Below are 7,336 nucleotides of genomic sequence, written 5' to 3'. Positions count from 1 at the left end.
AACAACTTATTAAATAATTCTTTTTTCCATATTTATTTTTTCCATAATTTATACCAGAAGATATTGCATAAAACATCAAAGCTTGGAAATTTACAATTGAACATAGGGCTATATTTTGTATGGAAAAGAACACACAGAGACATGTGTGCACATGCACACACACACCACTATTACAAAAAAATAAACACACATTCAAGTAATGAAAATAAAACTCAAAACCATAACAACAATAAACAAAAAATAACCTAAGATATGCCAAAACCTAAGTAAAATACCATTATCATGCTTAATAATATAAACACATCACATTTTAAATGTCTCAAATCTTAGAAGTGGGTATTTTTCATATGATTTATCTTAATTAGGATGCAAATAAGGTCAGATATAGATTATATACTCTGTATTTTCTAGCCATTGTAATAGAGACTTAAATGTTCAAAACCTATTATTTATTCAAAGAAATAAGCTATATGCACCAGGTTTTGATTCAATTTGCCTCAGATACCACCAGAGGGAGACCAAGATACATCTAAAAACACTTAACAGAGCTTGAAAGTTTTAAATTTTAATTTTTTTATATAATCTGAAACATATCTGCTATTCAAATTAAAAATATATTTATTTGGTGCTTCATAAGAAAACATCATACAAAGTAATTTTATATTTAGGATCTTCCTGTAATGTGAAGGAAAAAAATAAGCTTTGTATGTTCTGTACAAAGTGCATGATACAAAACATGACTTCTTCATCCAGCCCTTCACAACACATTGAAAGGCACAAGCAGAAATTATTCCATGATGGTTGAATTAAGTACTTTTAGAGATTGTAAGTACTTTTTAAGAACAAAAAATGTATATAATATCAGTACTTCCTTCCAAATTATAATTTAAAAGCATTAAACTGTAAAATAAGCATCAAGAAATCCAAAAAATAAAGTTTTATTTTTCCAAAGATGCTAGTTTATTCTGGGAGGTTGAGGGAGAAATGCCTAATATTTCCCTCTTTCCTCCAAAACAAGTTATACTGCTTTGCTGGAGGGTTAACACATCTTCAGATAACCATGTGGATAGTCTACCTCTGCTTCCTGTCTGGCAAATTATTGGCTAAAATGTCAGAACTAACAACTCTCTCCATTTACCACAAAATATGCACTGTCCTTATAATGCTTATACTTTACTTTAAGGTAGCTCTTTAAAGATTTATAATACATTTCATGTGTTACTTCATTTTATCCTCAAAACATTTTTTTCTTTATGGGAGAATATTGTTCCCTTTTTAATTTTAATTTTTTTGTAGTTGTAGATGGAAAGAATGCCTTTATTTTATTTGTTTATTTTTATGTGGTGCCGAGGATCAAACCCAATGCCTCACACATGCTAGGCAAGCATTCTACCACTGAGCTACAACCCCAGCCCACTTGTTCCCCTTTTAAAAAAAAAAAAAAAAGACAATTCCAATTGGCAAAAATATTTTACAAAGTTTCACAATTATTCTCCACATAAATAGGACTCAAATCTTGTAGATTCTAACTTCTAAAACTCAAATGTTTTATGGATATACTAACAATGCTATTGCCAGAAATTTCAGTTCCCCTATGAATAATTCTACTTCTCATTACCAAGGCCTGGAAGAGTCTAAAAGCATCAAAGTGACACTTACGCTTTCCAACTCAGTAAACTTGGCAGGGAAATTCCCCAACCATGCACTGAATGGCTAGTCTTGGTACCAAATGGAAAACCCATTCTCAGGGTCCTTGGCTCTGCCAGAACAGAGGACTCAGAGCACAGACCATTGTAGCTATTTAGGCCACCGAGTAAAAGTCCAAAAGGAGGTATACAGATGGTGCAGAGCTTGGGGTTTTTTAATGGTAATAATAAATGTGCCTATAACAGTTATCATGAATATCTTCAATAGATAATGAGGACAGGGGAAAGCAAAAACCATAAACCTGTGGCAAATAAAATTTTGATCAAGTATCAAGTGGTATACTGGTAAATTTTTAACAACCAGCTCTACAAAGAAGGAGATAGGAAGTCCCTAATTTCTAGTTTGCCAATTCCCATGCTCTTAACACTCCCACCATGGCCAATTTCAATCTACCAGGCATCATCATATCATTAAATGTGGACTCTTGCACACCACTCTTCAGGATCTATACTGAGAGCAACTCACTACGGCCCTTTTCTGACTACAAATATTAGAAGCAGGCCTGATGGTAAAACCCTCTTTCTACATTTCTCTGGAGTCTACAAGGATGAAATTGTTTTTAATGTGTATAATTGGTTTGTTGGCCCATTTTTCCTTCTCCCTAATGGTGAAGAACGGATTCATCTGTTTGGTGTATTAGGAATAAGCAACTGAGTGTTCTAGGCTAACCCCTTTCCTCCCTTTCCTCCTGGAAGAGTATCCTGCCTGATGAGGATGTGCTTTTTGCTTTGACTGCTATCATGAGACAAAAGGCAGATCTTGTGGCACAGTTTGCCTAGGACAGTCCTAATATTTCATCCTATTAGAGAACCTGTTTGACTCTCAAAAGTATCTTGGTTTGGAAAACAAACTATATGCCACCCTTTGTGTAAGGGACTGGACTGCAAGCAACTAGGAGAAGAGCTACCTATTTCTAGGTGCAGCCTAGAAAACTACTGTTACTGCAAAACTGGTGACATTCTTCAATTATCACTTCACATCACTTTATAATAAAACTGACACTTAGATCTCCATCTGCTTAACTCTTTTGTCTACTCTAATTATGTTCCAAACCTAGGAAGTAACAACAGAGGCATTATTTTAAGAAACCCAACACCAATGAAAGCCAAGAAAACTAACCAGCTGTGGCTTATGGACAGGAAGACAATTGAAGTCCACATGCATAGGTAGAGGAAAACAGATGTATTCGGACAATGACCCACACAGCTCCCAAGCATATATTAAGCAAATGAAAGATTTTAAAGTATTTTAGTGGAAACTATCCCATAAACAACACTGCAATGTTAAAAAATTTAGCATTGAATTGGGATGACTTTTTAAACTTTAAGTTATTACCACAAATGTGTAGGAAACACCACTTGTAATTGAATTGTATTTATACTAGCTACCAGTAGAGGGACCCTATGGCCTCCACTTTTTTTTTTTTTTTTTTTTTCAGGAGTGCTGAGGATCTAACACAAAGCCTCAGGTATATGCTAGACAAGCACTCTCTCTTTTGTCCTATAAAAAAATTCCAAACTTTCTTAGCCCCTTTTATGTGTATCTATATAGATGAAGCTGTGGATCACCTAAATAGCATTCAGAGAAAGTAAAATAACAAAACATTTAACATTTGTGAAACACTGAAATATGTATTCTTTCAGAATATATCCCCAAACTACCCTCTCATCTTCAATCAAAACCCACTTGAACATGTTTAATTCAAATGGAGAACTGAACACTTGGGCAGGGGGACATTTACTTTATTTTCCTTTATTCCTTACTTTTTATTAGCGCATTATAGTTGTACATAATGGTGGGACTTCTTGTTACATATTCATATATGCATGCAATATAACAATATAATTTGGCCAATATCATTGCCCAGTATTTCCCCCTTTCTTTCCTCTTTTCCCTCTCCCAGTTTCCTTTCTCTCCTCTACTGGTCTCCCTTCAATTTTCATAAGATCTTATACCTCTCTGGCTTCTACATATGAGAGAAAACAAATGACCTTTGACCTTCTAGATTTAGCTTATTTCACTTAACATAATGTTCTCAAGTTCCATCTATTTTTCTTCAAATTACATAATTTCATTTTTAATTTTTGCTTTTTTAAATTTTTTATTATAATTTCTTACAAATGACAGCAGAATGCATTACAATTCATATTACATATGTAGAGCACAATTTTTCATGCCTCTGCTTGTATACAAAGTATATTCGCACCATTCATATCTTTATTATACATGTACTTAGGGTAGTGATGTCCATCTCATTCCACCATATTTTTTTACTGCCTTGCCCCCTCCCCCACCTCCTTCCCCTTTGCCCTATCTGCAGTTTGTCTAATCTTCCCATTGAACATTTGCTTTTTAAAGGCCACATTCAGTTAGAAAGAATCTTAAATGGCTGTCTACATCTTTTTCCAGTTACAATTTTCAATTCCATTTTCATCAATGCATAGACCATCAGACAAAAGCTTAATGAAGAAACATCAGAGTCAAACTTTACTACAGACCACTGGACATAACATATTTGTAGAACATTTCACCCAACAGCAGAACTCATATTTTATCATCAACATATGAGACATTCTCCAAAAGAGACCATATGTTATACCACAAAATAAGGCTTTAAAATAAAAATAATAATATCATATCATGCATCTTCTCTGACCAAATGGAATAAAACTAAAAATCTACAAGAATTTTTTTTTTAGTACTAAGGATCAAATCTAGGACCTTGCACATGCTAGGCAAGTACTCTACCACCAAGCTACATCGCAGCTCCAAGAGTAACTTTAAAAATTATAAAAATCTATGGAAATAAACCACATATTCTTGAAGTACCATTGGATCAATGAAGAAATCAAAAGGGAAATTAAAAAATTACTTAGAAAACAAATAATAAAGATCAGAGTAGAAATAAATAAAACAGAGTCTAAAAACTGTATAAAAGATCTATAAAATGAAAAGTCGAATTTTTAACAGGATGATCAATTTTTATTGATTGATAAACAGCTAGTAGAATGCCTTTACAAAACATGTTTTTCCAATATATTTATGTTACAATACACACATTTCTTTATGAAAGTATTTGTTAAGCCATTTAAGAATAATTGGGCAATAATTACTTAGTCTTTGTAAATTCTCCATTGCATAATTTTTCATTTTTACAACCATTTTCTGCAGGGCTGTTGCATTTTTCTTCTGCCATCTTCTTCACATAACTAAGTGGTCCTTTCCCCTCAAAGGAGGAAGGATTTTTGAATGAACCTCCAATTCTATCCCAAAGTGTGAAGTACTGTCCGTAGTTATAGTCAAAGAACATGTGGTGGTCTGTATGATGTGCTGAGCCATTAATAAATGGCTTTAAAATCTGGGGGACACGAAAATCACCATCATGAATGGAAATAGTCCAGATATTAACCAAGAGGTACAAACCTAAGTAAACCACTTTGTGTAACAGAAAGATAAAAGGGTATATATGATAAGGTAGACTCTGAAGGAAGCCATCCACTGGGTGAAAAGCATGACTTGCAAATGGAATGGAAATCTTCCAAATGTGATGAAGTTTATATTTGTGCTTGTATACAAGTCTATGATGAAGGCCTCTGTGAATCCAGTAGATCAGCATATCAATAAAAAAAAAAAAGGAAGGAGATGACACTGACAATGAGGTGAAACCAACCACTTGGAAACTCTCCTATGTTGTCAAATAATTTGCTGTAACCTCTCAACTCTAGCAGGAACAATGCAATGGTGGGGATACTTATCCAGGGTAATGACTGGACAGTGAACTTAATCTCTCGATACACTTGATTCTTTAAAAACTGTGGATGTTTCATTAATGAATGATCATACACAAAATAATAGCTCAATGTGGCACAAAGAAATAAAGGATATAAATGCCAAGATTTGTTACAATCAGGAGACTAATAGTTTGTCGGAAAATGTCACCCTCTGGCCATGTGGCTAGATATACGTATGGTGTAAAAAAAATAATAATCTGTGGCACTGAGAACAAGGTCCATCTTAGCCCCAACAAGCAAAAGAGTGCACTAAGACACAATAGGAACCTCAGTCAGTTGTCATCAAATGAGTGCTGAACCTGGAGAGCCCACACTGCTCCAGCCGCAGCCGCTTCCAAGATGCCACTGCAGTCCAGTGTCGATAAGTGGACTATGCCGAGAGGAGAAAAGTTGATATTTTTTTAAAAAAATTTATAAAATCAATGATACGTTTGTCAAGCTAACCAAGAAAAACAAGAGAGAAGACCCAAACAAATAAATCAGAAATGAAAAAGGAGTTATTTCAACTGATATATAAATGATTCTTAGATCCAATAAGCCAACAAGTTGGAAAACCTAGAAGAAATGGACAAACTCTGGACACATATAACCTACCAGAGTTAAATCATGAAAACATGAATTCCTGAATAGACCAATAACAAACTAAGAAATTTAAGGAGCAATAAAAAGTCTCCCAACAAAGAAAAGCTCAGGACATAATGGTTTCACTGCTAAGTACAAATTATTTAAAGAATAACTAATGCCAGTTATTTTCAAACCATTCCAAAATATTATTACCCTATGCACATATATGATTTCATGACTGGTATGATTCTACATTACGTACAATGAGAAGAATAAGAAGTTATACTCCATTTATGTATGATGTATCAAAATGCATTCTGTCATGTATAACTATTTAGAACAAATAAAAAAAATAAAAAAGAGAACTCTGCCAAATTCAATCTATGAAGCTATCATTATGCTGACCTCTAAAAAATAAAGATATAACAAAAAAGGAAGTTATAAACCAATATCCCAATGTACATAGATGTAAACATTCCCAACAAAATACTGCCAGGCTAAATCTAAAAGTATATCAAAAGATTATATACTCTGTTCAAGTGAGATTTATCCCAGGGCTGCAAACGTTTCAACATACACAAACCAATAAACATAATACAGTACATCAACCGATTGAAGACAGAAAACAGATGATCATCTCAATAATCACAGAAAAATCCTTCAATAAAATTCAACATCCCTTTATGATTTAAAAAAATCAACAAATTAATGGTCGCGTGCCCCTGAGTTCAATCCCTGTTACCCACAAAAAATTCCAATGGCATTCTTCACAGAATTTGAAAAAATGACCACAGAATTGATATGGAACAACAAATACCCAGAATACTCAAAGCAATCCCAAGGAAGTCAGGAGGAGAGGAGCAAAGCTGGAAGCAGCACAATACCTGACTTCAAAACATACTACAAAAATATAATAATCAAAACAGCAGAGTATAGCATAAAAGCACCTAAGACCAATAAAACAGAAGAGAAAAATCCAAAAATTAATCCACCTATTTACAGCCAGGGATTTTCAGCAAATGAACCAAGAATATATATCTGATAAAAGTTACTCTCTTCAACAAATTGTGCTAAGAAAACTGGATATATATACAAGAAGAATGAAACTAAACACCTGTCTCTCACCACATACAAAATTCAATTCAAAATGAATTTAGAACATAAATGTATGTTCCAAAACTGTGAAACTACTAGACGAAAACAGGCAGAACACTTTAGGACATTGGTGATTGGTAGATTTTTTTGGATAAATCCCAAAGGCACAGGCAAAAAAA

General features: G+C 33.8%; 1 pseudogene; it reads right to left on the bottom strand.

Moving 5' to 3' along the window:
• Nucleotides 1-4,782: 4,782 nt before the first annotated feature.
• On the bottom strand, nt 4,783-5,720 carry LOC107153672 (annotated as a pseudogene).
• Between the last annotated feature and the right edge of the window lie 1,616 nt (nt 5,721-7,336).

Source organism: Marmota marmota, unplaced genomic scaffold, assembly GCF_001458135.2.
Source record: "Marmota marmota marmota unplaced genomic scaffold, marMar, whole genome shotgun sequence".
Taxonomy (NCBI): domain Eukaryota; kingdom Metazoa; phylum Chordata; class Mammalia; order Rodentia; family Sciuridae; genus Marmota; species Marmota marmota.
This window is presented reverse-complemented; position numbering and strand designations above follow the sequence as displayed.